Source organism: Corvus brachyrhynchos, unplaced genomic scaffold, assembly GCF_000691975.1.
Source record: "Corvus brachyrhynchos isolate BGI_N302 unplaced genomic scaffold, ASM69197v1 scaffold297, whole genome shotgun sequence".
Classification (NCBI taxonomy): Eukaryota; Metazoa; Chordata; class Aves; order Passeriformes; family Corvidae; genus Corvus; species Corvus brachyrhynchos.
Window position 1 is genome coordinate 452,671 of NW_008239118.1, and position 26,246 is coordinate 478,916.

At 44.7% G+C, this 26,246-nt stretch overlaps 1 protein-coding gene across 3 annotated transcripts in view; it reads left to right on the forward strand.

Moving 5' to 3' along the window:
• The first annotated feature begins 287 nt into the window (after nucleotides 1–287).
• Nucleotides 288–26,246, forward strand: part of NEDD4L (neural precursor cell expressed, developmentally down-regulated 4-like, E3 ubiquitin protein ligase) — an 80,289-nt gene continuing 54,330 nt past the window's right edge. The window contains exons 1-3 of one of the 3 annotated variants that reach the window (XM_017739870.1): nucleotides 288–345; nucleotides 5,416–5,489; nucleotides 24,469–24,550. The gene's annotated coding sequence lies outside the window, so the exon portion shown is untranslated. The remainder of the gene's footprint in view (nucleotides 346–5,415; nucleotides 5,490–24,468; nucleotides 24,551–26,246) is intronic. The other 2 variants (XM_008638049.2, XM_008638050.2) reach the window with 2 other exon arrangements.

Below are 26,246 nucleotides of genomic sequence, written 5' to 3' on the forward strand. Positions count from 1 at the left end.
GGTGAAACCAGATTCACAGAGTCTGCGTGCAGGTAGCATTCCAGTGGGATCTGGTTTCTCTCCTCACAGTCAGTGGAAATTTACCTTGCTGGAGCCTATCATGGGTTGGAATCAAAAATGTCTCTACACAGAGAGAAGGGGGAAAAAAAGCCAAACTGAACCCAACCAACACTCCCCCACTGTGGCTCAGGCGAAGTTCTCTCCAGGTGAAACCCAAGCTCACTGGCCTTTCCCCTCGTTGCCTTGGTGATGGTCATTTATTGCCTCTGTCGGCTGAACTTCGGCGGGCGGAGGCGGCGGGTGAGCGGCGGTGCCTGGCGGAGCTCTCGGCGTGGGGGTCCCGCGGTAAGTGCAGCTCGCGAGGGCCGCGGCGTGACAGCGGGGTGTGCTCTGCTGCCAGGTGACAGCCTGGCATCCCACGCGGGCTGGCTGCGGCTGCGTGCGCCTCAGGAAATAGGAGAATAAATCTGCCCGTCTTGGGGTGCTTGACTTGGAGGCAGTTTTATATAGCTTTGGAAAAACACGTTAAATGTTTAATCTTCCTGGTCTGAATGGCAGCTGTTCAAATATCGGCTTGCATTGATCCAGCCGTTGTGCCTTTCACACTTGTCTGTTCATTTAAACGAGTCAACCTTCTAATTTTATACCCCCATCGATTGTTATTTCAGGCTGTTCTCTTAATGCGTACGCTACATGTGTCATGGGATTGTCTGTCCTGTTGGAAGTTGACATCTGCAGCTTTCCTTCTTACACCAGACTGGATTGCTGTGGCTTTCTTTCAGTGTGCATTTAGAACATACAGATGTGTATTCCAAAGCTTGTTCAGGTTGGTTTTACAGCACTTCCATGTGGGTTCAGCTGGTGTGGGCTGAGCTGCATCTCCTGGATCACCCTTTGAACGGGCAGCATTTGACCCTGCCAGTGGGGGAGAAGGCAGCTTGGGACACTGTGTTTGGCCTGTGTTCTTTCTCTTCTGCTGTCACAACTCTTCTCTGAACTCCCCAGCTCCAGGATATTTTACTGATCCAAGGGCAGGACTTAATAAGTTTTCTTTTTGTGAGTGCTTTAAGGGGTGTTAGAAATTACTTGGCTTTTCAGAGCAGCTGGAGAAAGTGAATGTGATGTGTGTTTAACAAAGAATTAACAAAATCTGAATTGTACAGATAAATATGCATACAAAAGTCTCCTAAATCTGGAAATGCATCTGTGTTCCTTCATATTTTCTGAGGTGAATTGAGGTTTGTTCACTGTTGATGAAGTCTGGGTTTTGATCTATAATAGGCTTCCAATTCTACAGCTTAGTTCCACCTAAGTAAGCCAAGTCCTCTGAAACGGCACTGGGAACTGCAGCTAAGAGACCACAACCTGTGTAGAGGTTATCCTTCAGCAAAGAGGAGAACTCTGTAACCTTTGACATGTTTTGGGAAGGCAAGAATACGCAAACTTCACGTTAATGATTGGACAAAGTAGAAGTCAGTGTGGACGTGGGGAGCAGTGGAGCTCAGCACTAATAGGTAACCAGGCCCTTCAGGGCAGGCTGCTGCAGCACCTGGGGAGGCTATGTTTGGGGGCAGGACAGGAGCATGGGCAGGGAGAGCTGCTGGAATGTGCACGTGGAGCTGCCGAAATGCTCACAGCCCCATGGCCATCCCCACCTGCAACACAGCCTCGCGTTCCCAGCAGCCTCACCAGTGGATTGGGACAGCACTGCTTGGAATTCCTGGTTGTGTTCTGCATTGTAGGTGCCAAACCCGAGCGAGGCAGGAATGGAACTGCAGCATCAGCTCTGGGGCTGCACAGAGCACAGCCTGGCCTCTGGAAGCAGGAGCCACCCAGAGTAGGGAATGGCAGCACCTGGAGCCCCTTTCCAGGCTCAGAATGCTACAGGCAAGGTTGAAATAGGATAGAAAAATATCTCTGTGGGGTGAGCTGAACTTCTCTTTCAAACTGTGCTTCAAAAAGCAGCTTAGGATATGTGCTTTACAAAACACAGGGAATTCAGGAATACAAAAATTGCAGAGTCAGGTGTTCACTTCCTGCACAGAAGGTGAATACAGTTTAATCTCACCACAAGTATTTCTTTCTGCTATATAATTTCAACTCTGAGCAGAACCAAAGATTCTTCCTTGACAAATGGCATCTCAAGTGGCAAGTGACTTCTGAAGCCTTGTCTTCCCTTAACTGTTCCCAGCTCGCCATTTCCTGCCTCATGATCTCTGTGAGGTTGCAAGGAGGAAAATTTGGCTGCTCATGGAAGGATGGGGTGGGATGATAAGCAGATGAGGGTGGGTGCTGGTCTCTTGGGTGCAGGAGAACGGGAAGGAGTACCCCAAGATTGTGTCCTGGAGCATGCAGTTGCGTCTACTGCTTGCTGACTCAAAGGGATATTGGATACTGTTGCCAGAAAATGGGAGTTTGTGTTGGGAAATTGCATTTTAAGAATATGTTAGGTGATTGATCACTGATGGAAGTCTTTCAGTCAGGATACTTAACTGCCAGTAAATTGTGCTCTGCGGCTTTTGTGTGGATCAGGTCATGGTCTGGACAGTTTGAGGCTGAGTGTGTGCTCAGCAGTGTCAGCTCATGTGGGACCTGAAGCTGTTCAGCTGAGAGAACTCAGGGTTACGCCATTGCTTCTGGAATCTCTTTCCTTTTTAAGATATGGCTGGGCTAATGAAGCAAATGCTTTTTTAGAGTCCAACAGAAGAACCATCTTGCTCCAGTCAGGGGCTCGTCCCTCATCAACTTTCACTTTGCATCTGATGCTTGGGGCAGGGTGCCCATGGTCATTCCATGGTGCTGCCACAGGTGCTGGAGGAGGCCCTCATTTCCCTCGGCGCGCTGCTCCTGTGGTGTGTTTAGCTGCTTCCCTGACACGAGTCCCGCAGAGCCGTGCTGTGTCTCTGATCAGCCTTGTTGCCCTGCTTTGCTTGCTCGTTTGTTTACTTGCAAATTAGGACTCCAGCTGTATGTTTGTTATCCTTCAGCCTCACTGTCTGCCCTGTGTCAGTTCCCCGCTTTTTCTTAATCCTCCAAATCTGTCTCCTTATCCCATTCTCTGCTTGTGCTGGGGATCACTTTATTATCTGGGGTTTGGATCCTGGGTCTTCTTGCTCAGAATTTTTCTGTGGTTAGTGGTTTTGTCTTGGCTACTCTCTGTCATTGTGCCCTGGGTTTACAATAAAAATGAAAAAATCCTAATTTTCTTGTACAGAGAGGGCTGTGTGGAAACCTGCATCAGGTAATTGGTGCTCTGTGAGTCTCAGGCTGTGCCCAGCCAAGCAATCCTTTACCTGATGTTTTGGTAGACAATGAGGTGAGATCACCTCGCTGTTACTGTAATAATTTAACTCCTTTTTTACCTAGACACAGCACACTTGGAGATAAAGGAAGAAATTGGGACACAAGGAGCCAGCAAAAGTTAATACATATGGTACATATGGTAGACCTTATCACTAATTGAGGTGGTTTAATTTTTTTTTTTAACATTACATATATATGTATACATATTTCATGCATATGAAAATTGGAACAAACATTTGCAAAAGCTCTTGTTCTGCTTGTTAAATTGGAATACTGAGCAGAGGCTGAGAGCCTCCTCGCAGGAGGGAACAGGATCATAGCTTCTGGGGTACTTAAAGTGGGATGCGACCCTTCAGGTGTGTTTTTGAGAATCTATTTAGATCACCTGGAGCATCATCTTTTGTATATTGCAAAACTGATTTAGGGATCCTCCAGTAGTGGGACCTCCTCTTGCCTTGTTTTCTCTTTTAAAGATGGTGGGGGGGGGTTGTTTGTTCATTTGGTTTTGTTTTTCTTTGATTTCTTTTGAATCAGCTAATATGCAGAAGTGCCCTCAGTGCAGGAAGAAGATGCCACTCTAGCAAAGTCGGTGTTGGACTTTGTTAGAGGGAATCTGAGTAGCACTGTTAATCTAGAAACAGCTATGGCAACTTCTCCTCTAGTTCTACCTCAGTGAGGTCCGAACAGTCTGGGTTTCTGCTTGGGTTTTTCTATACTGTCTTCTCTTATTGAAGGAATTATCTTGATCACAATTTGCAAGTTCATTGCCTTTTGTATATTAAAAGCCCTCTAGAAAACCAGGCACATGGTACATGGGAAAAAACTTCAATATCCACTAATGTGAGTCCACTGAATTGTTCTTTTTCACATGCTGTTTTGTTCATCTCTCAGGTAAGCTTTGGGCTCTTTTGGGGAAAAAAAATCCTGTTCCCTTAATTAGAAACTACCTTGCAGTGTTAAGTGCTGCTGGGGAGAATACCAAACCACAGGTTTACAGGAAGGATTTCAGTCTCAAGTGTTGTTTTACAGCAGCCCTGTTCCTCAGGCAGGACATGTGCCAGGGTGGAACTTGCCCTCCAGACAGGTTCAATGGGACTGTTGTTTTCTGATCCCCTGTCCGTGCCTCCTTCCAGAGGGGTGGGTTTGGCTGCCCAGGTATGGCTTTTCTTCGGAGCTGGTCCTGACCTTCCTCTCAGTTGGAAAAATCCGTGCCAAGACAGCTGACAAAGCTGTGTCTGGCTTTCAGCTGCCTAAAGCAAACAGACCAGGAGAAACCTGTGGGAAAGTGTGATTGTTTTCTGAACCAGCTTCAAGGAACGGAGTCTCAAGTTACTGTAATTGAATCCGGTATCTTGCAGCTCTGGGAGGCTTATCAAAGAAGAGAAGGTATCGCTGATATGGGGGACTGCAGAACCTGTTTCTGTAGAAGACTTTCCAGGTTTCATTTTGGTGACCTCTTTGTGTCGCTCAAGCAGGGGTAAAAAAATAAAGTAAAAAAAAGGCCATTTTTACTGATGTTCCTCAGGCGCTTCATGTAATGAAGTGATAAACTGAGCATCAGGCTGATGCTCCAGTGATGTGCATCTGCAGGACTTGCCATCTGTCACTGAACACTGGTTTTGAGCTCTCCACATACACCAAGGTGGTGAGACAGGCGTAAAAAACTCATTTTAAGGATTTATTTTAACCGTGCATCCTTGTTTTTTACACCACAGACATCTCTCATAACTAAAATGTTATGAATATTTTCCCTTGTGTTTGAAGACCTTTAGTGTCAATGCAGAATGAATTTGTGGCATATGGATCACTTAGGATGTGAAATGGCCCTGTTCAGCAAATCCTCTTCTACTTTTATTGCTGTTATTGTTACAGTGTTACTGCTGTGATGTTATTACTGTTATCTACTCTTACTCTGCCTTTGTTGAACTCTTAACAGCTCTGACTGGAGTCGAATATTCCTCATGGTTGGATTCAGAGAAGCCTTCCAAGAGGTGGTTCTTTTCCAAATCCTCCCTAGGAGAGACTCCCACTATCTGTTAGCCTCTTGCCAACTGTTGATCTTCAAAGTGACCTGCAGAATAACCATTAAACCCACTTTCTTTTTTGTCGCAGGAGGAGTCTCGCGTCCTCAGGGTGAAGGTGGTTTCTGGCATTGATCTGGCAAAGAAAGACATCTTTGGAGCCAGGTGGGTGTTGTGCAGTGCCTGTGATCCTTGGAACATGATCAGCTTGGCAGGGCAAGGGCCCTGCGAGGGCTGCAGCCCCTGCAGGTGCTGGGTGTGCATCAGCACAACTGTTAACACAGCTCTGGCTGCTCCTGCCCTCTCCTTGCCTCAGCTCTGTGAGCACAGGAAGCAGCTCAAAGCCCAGGCTTGCAGAACCCAACCAGGTAATAGCCGGGGGAGAAGCAGATTCTGAAGCTGAAATGAACCCAAGCCCAGTAATTTTCTTTTTCTGAAGGTTAATTCAGGCTTGACGTTCCTGCTCTATTAAGCCTAAGCATGACGAAATGCTCTACTGCAAATGTTCCAATCTACTTAGAAGGGTTTTATCAGTTTGAAATTAGTGGTATCCAATTTTAGCTTTTATTGAAATGACTAATTTCTTAATGTATAAATGAGCCTCCCTGTGGGTTTTCCTGTATTTCTTTTAATGATGCTTACAAATTGTTCATTAACTTGTGTATCTGCTTAAAACTACATGAAAGAAGCAATTTAAAGTTTAATCAACTTTGATATTTTGGGTGAAATTTGCAACAAGCGTTCCTTTGGTAGCTGTGTGCAGAACATGGTAAACCAAAGCTTTTTTATTTTCTTTCTCCAAATGGGCTGTTTTGACAAACAGTTTTTGATGCTGACCATAAGCAACATAACTTTTATCTTTCATAATGCATGAAGCTAAATCCAGGTGTAATTTGTACTGAATAGTGTTGATGTGGCCCTTAAAATATTTTAAGGAAATTGGTCTTGAGTCAGTAGGATTTCCATAAATGCGGAGAGTTAAAAACATATTCCCTACATGTATTTTTAAATCTGTTTTAATCATTCAAATGAGTTAATCTACAGTCATTTGAAAACATGTTGGTGTTGCAGAGTTGCGGCCCCAGCAGCTCCTGTTCCTTAGCGTGGTGGAGCCGTGCAGGGCTTCAAAACAGTTCCTGTGTTCCTGCCTAACTGTGAAAGATTAACTACAAGGCATACATTGTGTTTTGCATCTCAGTGGGTTGTCCTGACCATTTTTAATCAACTTTACCATTATAAAACACTGCCTGTGGGCTTGCAGAATCTGAAAGCCATTTCCTTCTTGATTAAATCTAAGGAAAGTCTCTTACCAGTGTAGACCACTGGAGAAACTTGTAGTTTTCTTCTGAAGATTGTAACGGTAAAGAAATCTCAGTGCTTTTGAGGGGTTTTTTTTTTGGGGGGGTTCTTTTTGACTTAGGAAATCATTTCCCTAGCAAGTAAGGATATCTAAGGACACTCAGAGGAAACCACCTTGCTCTCCACAACACCCTGACAGGAAAGTGCTGCCAGGTGGGGGTCAGGCTCTGCTTCCAGGGAACAAGAGGAAAGGGCCTCAGGTTGTGCCAGGGGAGGTTCACACTGGGTATTAGGGAAAATATCTTTCCGAAAAGCGCTGCCCAGCCCTGGCACAGCTGCCCAGGGCAATGGTGGATTCCCCATCCCTGGAGGGATTTAAAAGCCATTTAGATGTAGCACTTGGGGACATGGATTTGTGCTGGACTCAACGATCTTAGAGGGTTTTTCCGACCTCATAGCTTCCTATGATTCTCCTAAGAGTTCAGGAATTTATGGAATTACAGTCACAATGACACAAAGTAACTAGAATGTAGAGTGGAATAGTAACTGTGAGCACCCTGAGGTGATGGTTAAATGTGGGAAATTTCATCTGCATAGGTGCAGTGAAGGTGGATGTAAGAGGCTGGTTGGTGTAGATGTAAGTGGGGGTCTGTGACCTGCTTTATATTTTGCCCTGTAAAATTACAAGTCTGTGATATGTACTGATGGCTAACAGATACTGCAGACTGGGATTTTGTGAATTTAATATCAGCTTGCATGTGTGAATGTTTGACATTTATTTCCTTTTAATTCCCTTCCAACTTCTTAATTGAAGTGTCTTAATAAATTTCATACAAGAATCCAAGTACTGGCTGGAATCAGAGATTGTGTGTATCCCATAAAGGTACAGCTGATGGGGTGCCTTAGTTGCTGTATTTTGCCTTCTAAATCATGAAGTAAGGGAAAATTGTGGCTGTCTGGAAGTTGAAAAAGTAAAGTGCTTCTCAGTTAAAAATGTGGATGTTTTTCATTGTCAGGGAGCTGTGCCTCTAGTGACATAAGTTTGTTATGGGTTGCCTCTGGTTTTATTGCTTTTACCTGCTCTTTTCTGAAAAGCCCTTTCTCTGGTTTGATTTCCTGTGTCCAGGATCTATGATGGAGCTGGGTAAGGCAGGCTCCAGGCTGCTGCTAGGATTGTAAGTCATGCTGTATACTCCTGTTGTGAGCAAGGCTGCTTGAAATGTGGCTGAATTCTTTAATTCATGTGTGTCCTGTCACTGGTTCACAGTGGGAGGAGAGCACATGTGGCTGTGGCTTTGCAGGTGACAAAGATGGCAGATGTTATAGCTATTCTTTTAAGTCCGCTATCACTATTTCTAGTCTGCTTTGAGTTGTGGTATATCTGGTTTTAACTATTGAAAAAACTGTGGTGATAGCTGTACCCCTGGAACCATCCCCTCCAGCACGGGTTGAGATAACAGCCTGTTCCCCTTCTCGTACTGATGGCTCCTCTGATCAGCAGAGACAAATCCATTGAAGGGAGTTGCTTTCATAAATTAATCGAACCATTTAAAAAAATAATCTGGCTCCTGAATGCCTCTTCAAATGACCTGCCTCTTCAGCACTTGCATGTGTGCCGGAGGGAGAGTGCAGTGTGCATCCCGGCCGAGGGAGGCCCCGGAGGTGGAACAGAGCAGTGACCGAATTCCCAGAGCCACTTGACTAGAGGGCAGTTGCTCAAGTAGGAGAGAGTTCATACTCTGTTGTTACTTCTTCCTTTTTCTAGCTGATTTGCAATGGAAGTTTTTCCAGTGTAGTGGAAATGAACGCGTTATTAACAGTGTGGGAAGGGAAAGAAACCAGCTGAGAGCTTCCTGTGATCTAGCCCTAGCTGGACTTTGGAATGCGAAAGCGGCATCTGCACTGCTCAGCAAGCACACGTGGCTCGTGCTTTCCCTGTGGAATTAGTGTGCTCCCATAAAAGCTGTGGGGTGCAGGGAGCAGCCGTGGGCAGGTGTTGAGATGAGCTCAGTCACTGCTGGATGCAGAGCAGGGGTGTGTCCCTGCCTGGGAAGGAGGGGAATGGGTCCCCACAAAGGCAGATCCGGTGGCTTTCCAAAAGGGGCTGTTGTCAGTGGCAGTGCACCCCAGGGCACTTGACGGGCAGTCCCAGGAATGGCACGAGCCAGAACTGTCTGCTTCCCCCGTGGAAAATGCTCTGGGCTTGCCCGAAGAAAGCCCTTGATGGGACAGCGAGACGAGGACTTGTCTGAAGTGTGTGGCCGGTCTAGGAGAGGCTGCTGGGATAGGAAGAGATGAAAGGCTTCTCATCAGAAATATGCTGGATAATCGATAGTTTTATTTGTGAAACCTTAATGTTGATGGTCATACAGGTGCGTGAAATGAATATTGGGCTGGCAGGCGTGGGCACGGGGTATCGGTGTGTCCATTGCAGGGCGCAGGCCTGGCTCGCGTGCGGGGCCGGCAGCCCGGCCTCCTCTGCGCTGTGCCTGGCAGCAGAGGGCGCCAGAGAGTTTCCACAGCTCCCGCCGCGAGCCTGGCGGCTTCCGAGCAAATCAGGCTTTCCGGTTTTCGCCAAAATTAACAGATTTTTACCCGTTTCTATGTTCTTTATGATATTCTTATGTTCTTTAGGATGTACTGGGTATATATTTCAGGAGCTGTAAATGGAGAAATGGTGCTTATTCGAGGATGTGGTCTTGCTATGTAATAAGAGGACTTGGTAATAATTCCTGACAGTTATAATGTCATAGTGAAAAATAATTCTCATCAGATAATTGCTCAGTGGAAAAATGTCTTTGTACAAATACAGAAATGTAAAATGTTTCTTGTTACTGGAAGAAAGAAGTACCTCTGTTCAGCTCCTCAGTCTTCCCACCTGCCTACTATCTACTGTGATCTGTGAGTTTACCTGAATCTGGTATCTTTAAAAGAAAAAAGGGGCATGTCAATAAAATTATCTAAGGAAAAACCTTTGGTCTTAAATATTTAAGGTAGAACTTCTGTCTTTATTCCTCTTTGCTGTCACATAAAATCATTAAGGGGAATGGATTGAAATAATCAGCAGCTTCTACTATTTATATCTGTTAATTTTTCCTCCTAGACTTAGTGATCTTGTAATGGAAAGATTGTCCATATCTGACAGTTCCCCGGATGCATTGATTCCTTGGTGGCAGAAGGACCAGTTTGCCTGACCTGGACCATGTCATCCCATGGATGCTTTGACTGTGTCACCCTTCCTCTGAACCTGCTGCTCGGTTGCCTGAGGTGCTGCCTGAGGTGCTGCCTGAGGGCTGGCACTCCCAATAAGCCATGACCCTGTAAAATGAGGTTTTGCTTGCTGTCCTTCAGCTGCCGTGTTGTCAGGGAGGCCTGCACATGCCCACCTGGGCTAGAGGGACCAGTGCCAACTCACATCCCATCCTGCCATATGCTGCCCTTTGCTCATGCCTTGATCTGTTGTACCTCCTCTCACACTTGGGTTGTGCCCTCTTAAGGGCCAGGGACCATCTTTCTGTTCTCTGTCCAGTATGTGGAATTTTTGCATGTTTAATAAACACCATGGCAATCTTTTTATTCTTTTACAGAAATCACAATTGAACCAATGATTTATGTAAGTGAAGACAAAAAAATAGTTGAGGTTTGAGTGTCTCCTTGAGTGACAGTAAGGCGTGGAAACTTGTCATGAGACTAATGCAAATGCTGGGAGCCGAAGGCGACTGTGGCAGAAGTGAGGGAGCCCAGGGCAGCGGTGGGAGCTGTGCTGGTGCCCCAGCACAGGCAGTGGATGACCCAGGAGGGAACAGCTGGGGCAGCAGCAAGCCCAAGGGCTGGTGAAGGTGGTGTGAGGGACACTTGTGTCCCCCCAGACTGGCAGCTTTGCTTTTTGTCCCAAGCACTTACTCGCCCCTCTTTCAGTTGTCCAGATCTTCAGTAGTGGGTAAAAATTGCAACATAAATAAAATCAGAGTTGATGTTTTAGGAGGTAATAAATTGTGGATTACCCCTCTAAAGTGAATGTTTTGATGCAGATTTAAGCAGGATGCCGTAAGTACTCATTGCTGTTTCTGTCTCAGAAGACTCCCAGGCTGCAGCCATGGTGTTGGGGTGCACAGGCCAGCCCTTGCTTGCTGTCACTGCCCAGAGCAGGCTGGGGGTGCTGAGGGCAGTGTCTTGTTCCGAGAAATAATGTCCCTGAACTATTTTACCCATAGAAGAAGTAGTTAGAAAATACTTCAGTGACACTGATCAGGAAATTTAATGCCAAATTTTCAGCTTTGTAGCAAAAGCCCCTGGGTGGGTGATAGAGGTTTGGCTCTCCTTTTCTCTTCCCTGCTCTTGCAAGCAGTATGAAGAGGAATGAAATTTTGGGCTCCTTTGTAAAGAGCTCTGGAGCAGATAGATGGGAGTGTGTTCTAGAACTATTATTTTGTGAATAAATATATAATACTCTAACTGAAAGTAAATGTGAGCAAATTGATGCAGAAACAGATCAATAAATAATGCAATGCTATCAAACATAGAAGTTACTTTAAGCCTGTGTTGGCTTTAAAGTGTTGCGCTGTTGTTTACAGTTTGTCAGATGGTGCTGTTATTCTGGTAACAGGTAATACCTTTTCTTTGGCTTGAATACTTTACCAGAGAAATGAGCACAGCCTTAATGCATGACTTCAGCATATCTGGATTTTAAGAATTTTCTTATGGTTTAAAATGTTTAGATTTAATTTAAAAGTTTGTTTCCCCTAATGTGGATTTGGAACTGGAAACCCAAGACCAAGGCTGTTTTTCAGGAGTTGATTCTAGTTTGATGGTACAGAGTAATCCTATTGTTAATGGATCCTCTTCTCCAGATGAGCAGACCCAGATCTCTCTGTCCCAGTATGTGAGGGTCCCTTAATCATCTTTGTGGCCCTTTTTTTGACTTTCTCCAGTGTGTCTCTGTCCCCCTTGCACTGAGGGCCCAGCACTGGACCAGTCCTCCAGGTGTGGCCTCACCAGTGCCCATTATTAATACAGTAAGCTGTGTCACTTTAACATGCTGTGCTGCATGTGTGTGTTTTATAAATTTATGACAATTTTATAAAGAACTACAGAAAGTAGAAATAAAATGAAGAATGAGGCTTATTAAGGAGTCCTGTATTTGAGAGATAATGTCAGCCTATGTGATCTGAGTTGGAAAACTAAGCATTTTGAAAGATGACTTCTTAATTTCACCAGGAGACGTGTAACTGTTTACTGAGTGGGACACTGTGGGCTGATGTGAAACTGTCCTGTGGGGAAATCACTCATCCCTGCCTCTGTTGTCCCTGGTACCTTCTTTGCCAGAAGGAGCAGTCTGGTAAGGGGAAGGTGTGTGGTTAATCTCATCAAAACCTCATTGCAGCTATGAGTAATAGCACACCAGAACAAAACTGAACTCCCCCTCCCAGCCTGTTTGATTAGTGTTCTTGGAGCTGTTGTTGGTAATGCCTGAGTGCAGCCTCCCTGTATGATCTGAGGGCAGCAGCCTTTTGTGTCACAGGCGCAGCTGCAGAGCTGTGACAGGAGGCCGCTGACCCCTGCGCACAGAAGCTTTGCTTAAATCCGTCTCACTGAGCACATTCTGATGACAAATCACCAGCCTGGCAACCAAGAGCTTACTCTTAGGAGCTGACTCATGGCAAATTTCCTATTATCTCTAAATTAAGAAAGAATTTTCTTGGTTTGATTTGGTTTTGCCTTGGGAGCAGCCACCATCCCTGTCGCCCTCCCGTGCGCTGCCCTGTGCTGCTCCCACTTGCTGGACCACTTCAGTTCCCTTAACCGGGAGATTTTTGGGTGGCAAATATGGGAGAAGACCACTTGTTATTAAGTTTAGTTGGCAGAGTTGTGATGATGTCTGACAAGTGTCAGAGCTGACACAAACTGTAGTTTCTGTCAGTGTGCCGCTGACCCCTGCGCACAGAAGCTTTGCTTAAATCCGTCTCACTGAGCACATTCTGATGACAAATCACCAGCCTGGCAACCAAGAGCTTACTCTTAGGAGCTGACTCATGGCAAATTTCCTATTATCTCTAAATTAAGAAAGAATTTTCTTGGTTTGATTTGGTTTTGCCTTGGGAGCAGCCACCATCCCTGTCGCCCTCCCGTGCGCTGCCCTGTGCTGCTCCCACTTGCTGGACCACTTCAGTTCCCTTAACCGGGAGATTTTTGGGTGGCAAATATGGGAGAAGACCACTTGTTATTAAGTTTAGTTGGCAGAGTTGTGATGATGTCTGACAAGTGTCAGAGCTGACACAAACTGTAGTTTCTGTCAGTGTGGCTTGGAGCACAGAACTTATATTCACTGCAAAAATAGCTTAGTACAGGTGGAAAATGCTGTGGAATACTAAATAATCTCCAGAAAGTGGGTTTTCAGTGTATGGGTGTGTTGAATGCCCATGCCAAGGTGCTGCCATGGTGCTGTGCGGACCCTGAGAGCACTGGGGGCACCCAGGGCCAGTTCCTGCCAATTTGGGAACGGTTCTCACCAGTGTGGAGCATCAGTGCTAGATGGGGGCAAGGCAAGCCGGGCACCTCAGGAAGAGCTCCTGGAAGGAGCTGGACAGGCAGGGGAGTGAGGGCAGAAGTGGGAGATACAGCCCTGTGAACATTCAGGTAAGAGAACCAGCACCAAAAGTCGCTGTCTGGGGGTGGGGTCTGGTTTTTCCTTTTCTTTCAGTGCTGTGGTTGCTGAGGGTGACGGGGAGCAATGGTGACCCTCAGATTCCACAGGTGTGGGGAGACAGGATTGATGCTGCGGAATAGTCCAGCACCCTGGAAGTGGGAGCCTCAGGAAAGCTGGTGAGGAGATTAATCATTCAGCCTTCAGAACAGGACTGGACTCTGTGTAGAATGAACTGGGATGAAGCGAAGACTGGGCAGGCATTGTGTGTGAGGGGACAGAGGCAGGTGGGAGGTGACTGCGCCCTGAGGAGGACGGGCAGCCAGGCCCTTTGTAATGGCCTTGGGAGCAGAACAGCGGGTTTAATGTCAGCCTTTTTCATAGAGGGGGTGGGGGTCAGCTGCTGTCAGCTGAGGGAAGTGAGGTGGGTCCGAGATGTGGGGATGAAGGAAGGACCATCCCAACCCAGGTGTCCCTCGGCTGGGTTACACTGACTTGCACTGGCCTGATAGTTGGTGTTGTACTCGCAGTCGTTTAGTAGTAAAAAATTTATTTTTAATTAAGCAGACTTCCAGTGGCACCCACAAATGCTGAGTTTTGGGAACTTCTGGCAGCTTATGGTTCCTGTCTGCTCTTGATGTAGAAAGAAAATTTAATTAAACTGCAGTCTTGGGAACTATCACATAGTAGCAAATGTGGGTCGTCTTGAAGCTATAGCTGTGTCTGCACCAAGAGATTAAAAATAAAAATCTTCAGGTCAGGGATCAGTTCTGAGCATCCCTTCCTCAGGGCTTTCTCTCAGAAATGCAGGAGATGCATACTTTTGAACGGAAGTTCAACCTTTCCTCAGACTGCTGGGTAAAGAGGAATGCTGCATTCTTGAGGAGGAGCAAATGAAATGGTGTTTCTGGCCACAAGCACATGATACCCCATCTCCTGCCATGTCCTGGTGTTGCCAGCTCCTTCAGTAGTGTGAGTTAAAGGCTGGCTCTCCAAGGGTCGTGGCTGAGAGAGCACACCAGCCTGGGAAATCACAGCCTTTGCCAGGTTCAGGAAAGAAAGTAGTGGCATCAAGTATTTCAAGGAGAAAAAGCAGAGTTTGACATTTACCTGGCAGCCAGGGGAAACAAAAATGTTTGTGTTGTGTCACAGTTTGGGCCTTCTGCTGACTACAGCTGCTAAAGGCTTGTGGCACAGGGCATTCAGGTGTTGATGTGGCTGGGCTTGGCAAGTACCAGCAAAGGATGAGGCTGCCCAACCTCTGCTGCTGGGACTGTGGCTCCTTCAAACAGTGGAGGCCAGGTGTCTTCTGCAAGGTGTTTGTATAACTCTTCATCAATTGCTGGCACGGTAACTGCTGGGGAATTTAATTCATTAAACCCAGCCCTCATTCCCAGTTCCCCTCCTGCGGTAGAGGTCAATGGTTCAGGTCTCTTAATGGCAGGGCTTTTGTGCAAGGCAGAATTTGCTATTACCCCAAGTACACAGAAGAGTAAGAAACTTTTCCTTCTGCTGCTTTCCTTAAAATTTAAGCATAATAGAAGTGTCTTTTGCCTTTTGAACTTTTGCTTTATGTCTCCGTGTCCTCTCTGCCTGTTGAAGGCCAAGATTTAAAAGATGTTTTGTGTTGTACAACGTAAATAATTAATTCTTCATTCTTTGCTGTATTTTTGTGTCATTTGTGCTTATATTCAATATGCTACATTGGGATCACCCTGAATCTTACTACCAGTAGCTTGTCTCCATTGAGTGTCCTGAATGTTTTATGTGATTTCACATGCTGATGATCCAGCTTACACTGTGCTCCTGTGGAATGAATAATACAGTGACTTATTTAACACTGAGGAATGGTGTGTCCAGTCAGATGAGCAGTTTCAGCACTGTATATCTTTAAATTGAGGCTGTCCTCCAGTTCTTTGTTTCTTTTCTTTAAGTGAAAATAGATTTGGTACATCAGCTGGGAGCAGGTTGAAGGTGAGAGCAATGGATCAGGACAGAGGGTCTGCAGGGGACTGTTCACTGCTGGTGTTAAGTTCCTGAATAGTGCTTTTATTCCTTTATTTATTTATATTTATTTTGTTTCTTTATTTTGCCTGTTTGGCATTTGACTTGATTGTATACAAACCTTCTGTGGCTGGTTATAACAAGGCATCTCTCCTGTTGCTACTGCTGAAATACACCTTTTTGGTTAGAAAGTGACACTGGATTCTGAGACCATCAGTATGTGGGAGTTTTCTGAAACTGAGATCTGGTTTTTAGTGCCTGGAAATAGATGTAACATTACTGGTTTTATTGATACTCACCTGAGTTCATCAGCTGGCACTTGTTCAGTTCATTTTGTGCACACTGAGGATGACGCAATGAGAAACACTATAGCGGCTTCTGCAGGGTATTTGCTGGTGCACTTGGCATGACATTTTCAGTGATTTTCAGTGGTTTTCAGTGACAAATTGGAAGTCTTAGCATTCTAGGCTGTCCCATTATAGAAGTTAAGAGTTATTTGGGATCTAAGGCTAAATTTCATTAGGTGAGGAATCTTCATTTGCCCTTTCCATGTGACTTTATCATCCATAAGACTTAGAGGTTTGAAAAGATAGTCCCTTTTGCATCACTATCTATCAGACCTCTGTCTTTTTCGCTTTTAGTAGAACTAAACTTGTTTCTGTTGCTTTTAGGATAGATGTTCCCAGTGATCTGAAAGCACTCCAGGTATGTCCTGCAAAACATTAGCCAGGCTGTGAGCTGAAGCACAGCATGCTGTGTGTCTCTCAGGCCTGAGCCAGCCCTGGGGGTGAAGATAGCTGAGCTGCCTGCACACCTCTGGAGCCTGTGGTTACAGCTGCTTTCAGGGTGGCACCTGGGAAATGTCTTTCCAGGAGTAATCACATAGCAACACTTTGCTCTTTGGGACGTTGTAGGATACAGGTTTGAATGGGGCTGAAAAAGTGGAGGAATCGCTGTGAAACCTGTGTGCTCTTGGTAAAGATTTCCTATGGGAAGGGGATAAAATAGCTGGAAAAATAACCTTCCTCCCTGCCTGTGAGGGTATTATTTCCTTACCTAGTGGCATGTTGCACAATGAAGATCGGTGAATATATTTAGATGAAAGATTGCCAGCTCCTTGTTATGCACCAAAAATCTCATGTTTAGCAGACTGTCCTGAGTTAGCTTTTCTTTTCAGCCCGGATTCAGGATTTTTTAAATCAGAGGCTGCTGGAAGTCTGTCCTTCACCATGGTCTCTACCACCTAATTCAGCCTTGTACTAGCAACACAGTGATGTGATTCTCAGGGGTTTGGTTTTACCTCAGTAGCTGAAGAATAACATGAGACTTCAGGCAAGTGGATTCAAAAGGTTTTGATGTAATTAGCTCATTACTCTTTATGCACATGGCCAGTTTTGTCCCTTTTGAACCTGGCTAATTCCTTAACCGCAGTGAATTCCACAGACTAATTATAGATTTCCTTTGCTTTCTGCCTTCTTCTGTTGTCAAATGCCATTCTGTTGCTGTGTTTGCCTGCAGCAGCTGAGGACACGGTTCTGCATCCGTGGGCGGGCGAACAGCTCGGTGTGAGCCATGCTTTCTGGGAATGGGATGACAAGTTACACCTGCTAAATCCGTGCTGCTGATCTGTGCTCAGGCCACTCTTGCCTCTGCTGAGCACAGAACCTGGCAAAAGTCGCTGACAGTGCTCTGCAGTTGCGCCCTGTGCGAGGACTGCCCTTGGTCCACATGAGCACTTGTGAAGTGCTGCTGTGACTGAGATAAGGACCTGGCCTGGGATTAGGGCAGCCCGGGCTGAAGGAAGGAGGGAAGGCTGACCCAGGTTTAATCCACATTCACTTCCCCGCCTGTTTCATCTCTGCAGTGCGAGGTATGTGCTTGCTGGCAGAGCAGGGGACAGGATAGGGACAGGGTGGGTGGTGAGTGAGCTCCAGCAGCAGTGCTCACTTAGGTCCCTTCAAAATGCCTTGGGAACTGGGGCCTCTGTGTAACAGGCTGTGCTGGCTAAGCCTGTTCCCAAGCACAGTCCATGCATGTGGCATTCATGGGCAGGGATGCTCCCTGGAATTCCTGTGCTGAGTTTTTCTGTTCCAAAAGCCAGGTGTCATGGAGTTTTCGCTCTCCTTCCCCACCCCCGCTGGATTTTGGAACTTGTTAAGATATTTTGGGAGTGTGAAGTGGCATAGGAAAATCTATGCATACATCAGCCCCTCAGCTCCAGGGGCTGATGTATGCATATTCTGTTAGAGCATTTATTTAACCTTTGGAAAAAAACTGGCCTCAGGGAGGGAAGAAACCCCATATTTACACTTCCATCTGTTTTGGAAGATTAAAATATTCTTTATGCTCTGGGGGTCTTCCAAGAGAGCAAGAATACAAAAGGAATCCATCCCATTACCCTTTATTAGAACATAACATGGTAAAGGAAGGTGGAGACACTGGAGGTGGGGTTTGAGGTATAATTTTTAACTCCTTTTTTCACCCACAGGCACTTCTTCGCAGCTGTCTATGATGTGAGTCATTATCTCTAGCGCTCTTTGGTAAAGCCTTGCTACATTTCTTGTAGAATCAGATGAAGTGTGAGCCTTTCTTTGGGAAATAAAACACTAGAAGGGAAATGAGAGGTCTGTAAAATGACTCTGGGATTTGGCATGGAGGAGTGAGATTTTGGGATGCTTAGGCACAATGGATTGCAAGTTTGGCTTTGCGGTGAAGGGTAAGGTAAGGTTTTGTTTTCTTTTCAGAAGCTGATGTTCCTGTATCCTTGTATGATCAGACACTTCGTACTTTGCTTTAGTCACAGGACCTGAGACTTGTATGACAGTGAGGTCAAAATCTTCCTTCTCTTTGAGAAAAACTCCTAATGGATGTTACTCAGTACAGGGAGAAAGATGAAACCCAGAGGGCTCGTGCTAAAATAAAACCAGGGAGCACACACAGCCGGTATGCTCTGGAGCATTCCTTGTAGTTAATTGCTGTGTACTCTTATTGTACTTCTCCCTTCTTACAGTGCAGGAGTGGGGAAAGTCACTGGGGCAATGGTTATTGGGATAAAATGATAGTGACTGTAAGAGGTTCTGCCTTAGAACGTTGTCTTTACTGCTCTCTGTAAAACTTGGTTAGAAGTATCTCGTTATAATTCTAATCTTTTTTAATGATGCATGTTTTGGGCTTTGTTTCCCTCATTTCTTTGAATCTGAAAGTGACTAAGCAAAACCTTGGAATTTAAAAACATCTTTGGAACTTTTTAAGCTCCACTAAGTGCACGCACAGATAGAGTTTCTCTAAGTGTGTTTAAATTATTCTGAAAAACATTTTTGGGTTCACAGAATTTCCTCTCGCCAAGCATAACCTGCTTTTCAGCCCTGATATTAACTGCTGTCCATGGGGCTCCCATAATTTTCTGGAGATTCCTTGAGATGAATGTTCTTGAAGATGGTGTATGTTACTGATCTGAATTTGTAAATGGTGGTCTTGAAGGCATGTTGTCTGTAAAAGCACATTTCCAGTAGTACAGGCTGCAGTCTGCAGATTTACTGGAGTGTCCGTGCAGAGCAGGTTGGCTCCTTCAGTGCTGAGCTGCCGTGGGCACCTGGACACATCTGCCTCTGTACCTGCCCACAGGTGGAGGGACCCCCAAACCAGGCAAACCCAGAGCCCTCAGCCATCCCAGTGCCATGGGAAGGAGGTGGCCTGAGGTCTTTCACTGTTCTTGACAGAAATCTGAAGGTGATCATTTTGGGGAATGTTGAAACATTCAACTTCTCTGACTTGGGTGTACAGGGAGGCACGTGCCTTAAGGGCTCGGTGAGGATGTTTTTCTGTGTATACCTGCACTGATGAGAACGCAGGTAGATTGGATGGGTTGAGGGGGTGGGAAAAGGGGATGGATGAAGATTAACCGATAGCCGAATAGAGGACCCCTCAAGACCAGGGAAAGAATCAGATTGGGATGTGGCTTCAGGGAAGAGGCTTCTCTGCCTTTGTGTTGGAGTGTGCTGGTATTTCTGTAGCCAGAATTACAGGAGCTGTTGATCAGTTCTTTCACATATGTGAGGCAGAAAAGAGGCAGCACAAAGGGAATGGTTTTGTGTTTCTTACAGCAGCAAAATTATCTGGTGCAAGACTGTTCCACAGAAACCAGTCAGGCTATTTTGAAATGCAAAGTTTGCCCGCACATGACAAGCCTGGCATTCACGCACTTGCATAACAACTGTTACTAAATTTTATATGTGGGGAGGCGGTTTCAGCTTTTAAAATAAAAATAGAGCCATGTAGGCCTTAGTAGTTCCATTGTTCTTTCACGTGTGCCTGTGCTCTCCACCCCCTTCTTTTGGAGCTTAAAATAAGTAAATAATACATCATGTCACTGGCAGAAGCTAGTTTGAGACTTGCTTTCAAAACTGTTTCAAAAGTATAGAGCAAATGTGATTCCAGACTCAAGTGAACAAATACGAAACTATTCATGGGCCCCAGTTTCACACTGCTCCAAAGTAATGTGATTTTTAAAGGAGGCTGATCTTCCTTAAGATTTTTTGCTGGAGTTTTTAAGTCATCAGTGCTTTTGTTGTCTTCCAGAAGAAGAGCTGGAAGCTGCCTTTTCATGCAAAGATTCACATGAAAGATGATAATTATGTATCTACAATTGCTTGAGCTTTAAGAAAATGCCATACACTGCAAGGTGGCAAATACGTGGCAAATAGCTAGTTCTGGATGTCTGAGGGATTCCAGAGGTCAGAAAAAGGATTTCTTAAGACCTCAGATTGTTTTGATGGCTGTTGTTCTGCCAAACTCTCTTTGTACTAACTTGTGATTATGATTAACATAACTTTCATTATTAGCATCATTTTCTTAGGATTCCCTTTTATTCTCCAGAGAGCTGTTATCAGCTTCAAGGTTCTCCTGATCTTGGCAGGCACCGATGTTCTCTTTAGGTTTTGGCCGATCATGTTGGGATAGATGAGATTTAGTGCTTTTATAATTTTCAATTTTATAGCGAGGAGCATTTTAGATAGATGTTCCACAAATCAACTCCCCTTCATCTCCAGTCACTGGTGTGATGGTGACTGGGCTCGTTTCTCTTTTAAACACTACTTGGTCCTTTGAATGTCTGATAATACATATGAATATATGCACTGACTTCTCCTGTGTGATGGCATTGTCAGGTGTAAGAAGTGTAAAGCATTAAATACTGTACCTTTCAGATTGAGTATAGCTGTGCCTTCACTGCACATGGAGCGGGTTTTACCTGCCTTGTATTTTGTTGTTGCATTTTATTATGAAGATTTATTACCTGGATAGAAGGAGCTATCTGGATAGAAGGAGCCCTATAGTGGGTAAAAGAAACCTGTATTTCCCCTCCCCAGTAAGCCTTCACTGCAAAACCAGCTTCTCTTTCAGTGAGGAATACCCTCCCAGGTAGAGGGTGTTCTCTTTGTTGCCCTCAATGTAGGTTTATGATGTCCTGCACTACAGTTGGGTCACCTCTTGGGCACAGCGACCTCGCTGCATTGGGTGGCTCTCTGTCAGTCTGTCATGTCCTGGTGTTGGTGTCCCTGTGGATGCAATACTGTTTGAGTGCTGCCAGTGTAACTCTGGGTATGGGCTGGCCATCTGTAGTGTCCCCAGGCTCCAGGCTTGCGGTTCATTTTCTGTATCCATTTTCTGGTATTGCAGGGGTTCTACCAGAACACCCCGTAGATTCCACCTGGATATTTCCTACATTAACAGCTTCCTAGCAGTCCATGACTGTCAATTTGTTGTGCTGCAGGTTTCATTAAGATGGCATTTTAACACTGGTACCGGTGTAAAAATTCATATAGAGAAAGTTTTCTACTTGTAGTTTTCTGTTTTGCAACATTTCCACCTTTAGTTCTTTATCCTCTTCCCCAGGCAAACCCAGTACTTTTCCTCAAAGCAACCTCTGCAGCAAGTTTTCCTAGCAAAGTGCAGAACGGTTGGTTCCATGTGTCATATACATGATGTCATCCACATGAGTGGAAGGGCTTCACTCTGCTCATCCACTGTCACGCTCCTAAGTTTTTCCAGCATCCCCTTTTAAATCCTGATGCAAGTCAGCAGTTCAGGTCTGAGACTGACATTCACAAGGAACTGTGGGATGAGCTGCTTTATTTTCCACTTGTATTTAGAGCACAATGAAAGTATTCATGCATCACTTGGAATGGTGCTTTTCAGGAGTGCCATAAGGGGGGGGTTTATAGTGATTTCTTGAGGAGTGAGTGAGTCTGCCAGAGGAGAGTCAAGAAAGCAGTGTTTCATTTTAATCCCTGTCTCCCCTGCTTTTAATCAGTCAATTTCAGGGTGAGAATATCTGGCAGGTACAACTCCAGACCGATTCAAGTCTGCTTTCTGTGCTCAAAAGTTAGAATCATAGAACCATAGAATATGTTGAGTTGGAAGGGACCCATCAGGATCATCGAGTCCCAGCTCCTGGCCCTGCAGAGGACATCCCAAGAATCTCACCATGTGCCTGAGAGCATTGTCCAAACTCGTCTTGTTGGTTTGTTGGGGTTTTTTTGTGCTTTCAGCAGGTCTTATTTTATTACTGTGTCTTCTGACACCTGAACCATCAGGATTTTCTTCCTTTTACACATCTGCAGACACTGCTGTCAGACAGGAATCTGGTATTTTACTGCTTGTCTTCGTGTCTTTTTCATTCCAATTTGTGGATAGGTTTTCCACTGAATTTTAACAGACCAGATGCTTTATTTCTTTGTTTTGCAAGTTTTCCTCAATTTTACTGATGTTCATGTTTTTGTCTAATAACTCTTCCATGTCAGTACTGATATTCCCTTGCAAAGATGCCGTGTTTATCTGGAATACTTGCAGTTAGTTGGGTTTTCTGGGTGCAATTAACCATGGTAAAGTTCCCTCAGTGTTTCTGCTGCTGCTTTGACATGTAGTGTCTGTTCTCTGGGATCCCAGTCATTTTGTTTTGCTGCTGTAGTTATGTTCTTAATTGGGGTTCTGCCTTCTTCCATTCTTTGCCCATTCTCCGATTCCTTCAGCAGTTTGTCAGTTACAATGTCTGCTCCCTAGGAAGTCTCAGCTGCTCTGTGTTATTTTCCTGGTAGCTGTATGGATCCCGGGAGCAGCGGTTGTGTTACCTGCAGAGCAGATGGCAGACCAGGATCCAAATAACTGGGGCTGTCCAGACCCCTGGATTTCACCTGAAGCTGCTCAGTTAATGGCACTTGCAAATTAGACTGCTTATTTAGTTGTTAGAATCTGAGCCTGATTCTAAGTAATAAGTTTCTTAAAAGCTTTATGATGTTATTTATTTACTGACTTCTACACGTAAGAATTTTAGTATTGATCAGGTGCTTTCTAGTCACTAAGAGCTCCTGTAACTGCAGCGTGAAGAACTGTCTGACGGTACTGATGACTTCTGTGTTCCCCATGGCCTGATGGGGCTGGGAAGGGACCCCTGCATTCCTCATGGCCCATTGCCTTCAACTGGTACCCCTCCTCTGCAGCGTCCCCGTGCAAGCTCCGTGAAGAGCTGTTCTGCCACCGGGGGTGGGCAACCTGGGGGGCAGAGCAAGTGGCCGCAGTGCAGGGCTGTGTGGCACTGCTCCACCTGGGGCAGTGTCAGCTTTCCTTGGCCTCCAGTCTCTGTTTTGCTACGTGTTTGTTTTAAGTAAACAACTGTGTGGAAGTAAACAGTCTCAAATATCCAATTGTTCAAGTAAACTGCAGCCTCACCCTCAGGACCGAGAGCTTGGCTAGACAGCTCAGTCTGACGCACTCGGTCCTGCTTTTAGAGCAGGCAGACATGTCAGTAGTCTGTTCAGTAAAGGCAAAATTTCCTTACTGAAATTTGTAATAAACTTAATTATTCTCTATTTTTTTTAAATAGAAATAGATGGGAAAAAAAATCATCTGTGCCACTTCCATGGTTTTCATTTTCTGTAGGCAGAAGATTCATCCTAAAAAATTTTAGCACTAAAAAACTGTAGTATTTCTAAGGGTTCCTGAAAACAACATTGCCCAAGTATGGATTGATATCCTAAATCTGGGGGGATACCTGTAAATATTAGCACAGTACATCAAGCAATTCAAAGCAGCATCAGCATTTCTTTATAATCAAAGTGATGCTTTGCTTTCTTCTAAACCTTGGTGCTTAATGCTGAACTTAATTGCAGTTTAAGCAGGTGCATTTATGTGCACGTACTGATAGAAATAATCAATCCAACATGATGTCTTGTTTATTCTTGTTTCCACCTTTGTGGCACTTTATATTCCAAGTACATGGAGTTTCCAGTATAATGAACATGCAAGCACTGATTGTTCTGTAGTGATACTGTCACAAAATAGTTCCTTAAATTTAAAAACTATCAGAGAATATTTCGGTGACTTGGTTGGTAATCTGAGTGTCTGGTGGTATTGTGAGTGTCTCTTGTTGATGCTTTCAAGAAACCTTGGATCAGCATTAAGCTGAGTGTGCTGCAGCCTTGAGAGGGAAGCACCAGAGCAGGTCAGGGTCCTGGTTTTACTCAGGTACCCATTTCCTCCCTTCAAGCAGAGGCTCTGCTCCAGTTCCACTTCCTGACATTGTACCCATGTGAAGTTCATCTGTTCTGCAGGATGCTGTTTCTCCCAGTTTAGAGCACAGAACCATGGAATGGTTTGTGTTGGGAGGGGCCTTAAAGACCATCCCAATTCCACCCTCTGCCGTGGGCAGGAACACCTTCCACTAGAGCAGGTTGCTCACTGCCCTGTCTGTCTGAATCACTGCAGCTTGGTTTTATGGCTCAAAACAATTATAACCACTGCTTCAAAATACTTCCAGTTGCACTTCCAGTCAGCCTCCAGGGGTTAGTTACAGCCAGTCCCTTCCACACCTCATGGCTCCTATTTTTCCCTGACTGGTTTTAATGGACTACCATGGGCGTGCTCGTGGGCAGGAGCTGTGTGGGAGCAGGCAGTTCTTGCCCCCAGCAGGGACAGAGCTGCAGGGAATGATCTCTGCTGTCATGGGCAGTGTTTAACTGAGCACATTCCAACACTCATTTTCAATGTGTGAGCAGCTTACTAGAGTTCCGAGGTTTCACTGAAGACAATTCCACTAGAAGTGTTTGGAGGTGCTGTTGTCATCCAGTTAAATGAAAAATTCCTTCTGCAATGCTCTTTGGCTGTACAATTATAGGCCATTAAATCTTATGTCTTCTTTTGCAGTGACCCATATGTGAAACTTTCCTTGTATGTAGCAGATGAGAACAGAGAACTTGCTCTTGTGCAGACAAAAACTATCAAAAAGGTATGTAGATACTCTTTTTAATTCCATGGCTTTGGAGTGATTAAGAACGCTGGCACACAATTGTATAACATAATGCAGCACTAATTAAAATCGTTATGTACATGTATAGCAACTGGATAATGTGGTTTTTCTCCAAACCGAAATGAGAGAACGAGTGCCTGCAACCTCATTGTGTCTGGCCTGGAGACACCACCTAACATGTTCCATATTGTTCCCTAAAGCTTGGCTTATCAAATCCCACTGCACCATTCACAGGTTCTTTTATCAAATTCGTATTTCACTGAAAGACATGGCTGAAATAAAGGACTGAGAAATTCTGCTTTAATTATCATCTATCTGACTTTTAGCAAAAATGATCATTCTTTAATATGTCTGTTCAGAATTTCCATTTTCAAAATTATTTTCTTAATATGGGAATTTAAAACAACCAGATGACAGAAGATATGCTGTAAGAAAAGCCTGGGAATTCTTACGTTTTCAGGTAGAACCAAAATTGAGTTTTATTTCATTTCTTAATTTCAATCCTCACAAACAAAATTCCACCAGGGATATTTGTCATTATCAGGACCTAAGATTTTGTAAGAATATATATATTTTTTGAATTTGCTGATATTGGTGGCAGAGAGAAAAAAAATCATAAGCTATATGAAAAGGGAAAATAATGAGTTGTCATTTTTTATGGAGGTATTTAGAATCAACAGGGCTTCAGTTGAAATCATTGCTGCAAAACAGAATAGTGAGGAGAATTTTGTTATTGAAAACACAAACCGGGATGATGTGGTTCTAAAACCAGGACATTAGGTGTCATGAGAAGACCACTGTGGAATCCTGGAGGTGTGTAAGATCCAAGCAGAACTTGTCCTGGAACCAGGGCATATTTGATGTGGAAAAGGAATTTTTCAAAGATGTCCTGGTTAGCCGTTGGTGCTTGTTTCATTGCCAGGACTGCATCTGCCTTTTTTCACTGTTTCGTCTCACTGAGTCACTTAAAGCCTGGATGTTCTCAGTCATTTCTGTAACAGTGGTATTATCTCATATGTTGGAAAGTTGTAGTTGGTAATTTCTGGTTTGAATTGTTAAATTTCATCTCAAGGCAGAGTTCTTCCTGTGCAATTTGCAGTCCTCTCTCTATTTTGTAAATAGCAAACACCATTAGCTTATCTTGGTTTTGAGTTAAAATCATTAATAAAAATGTACTGAGTACAATCAATCTGAGGAATGACTGACTGGCAGTTACCTCCTTCAGCTCTGTAACTGTGTCTAACCCTTCACAAGTTTCTCATTTTTTTCCTCGTTTTTGTGTTCCTCAGTTGAATGGGTAACTTTGTGTGGCACTGCCTTGCCAGGAGTGCCTTTGGGAAAGCAAAAGGAACTGCAGTGTCCCTTTTTTGTTCTCCTTTTCCATGACCTGTGCTGTTGTCTGATCTATATCCTACTGCACAGCTGGACTGTGCCTCTGAGAGTGCTTCATTACAGCCAAAGGGGTTAAATGCACATTGTTTTCTTACTCTGAAAAAATAAAGTTACCAGAAGAATGTCAGCTTCATGTGGCATGACCTACCTGGGTTGAATTTCTGCGGCTTTTTGTTTCGATTTATCTCCCTCCATTGTTAATCCAGCTGTAAGGTTTGGTTAATGCATTGTACTTCCTTTTGGAGCTGTGTTTGGAATGCCCTGCTGGAAAGGATGTCTCTGA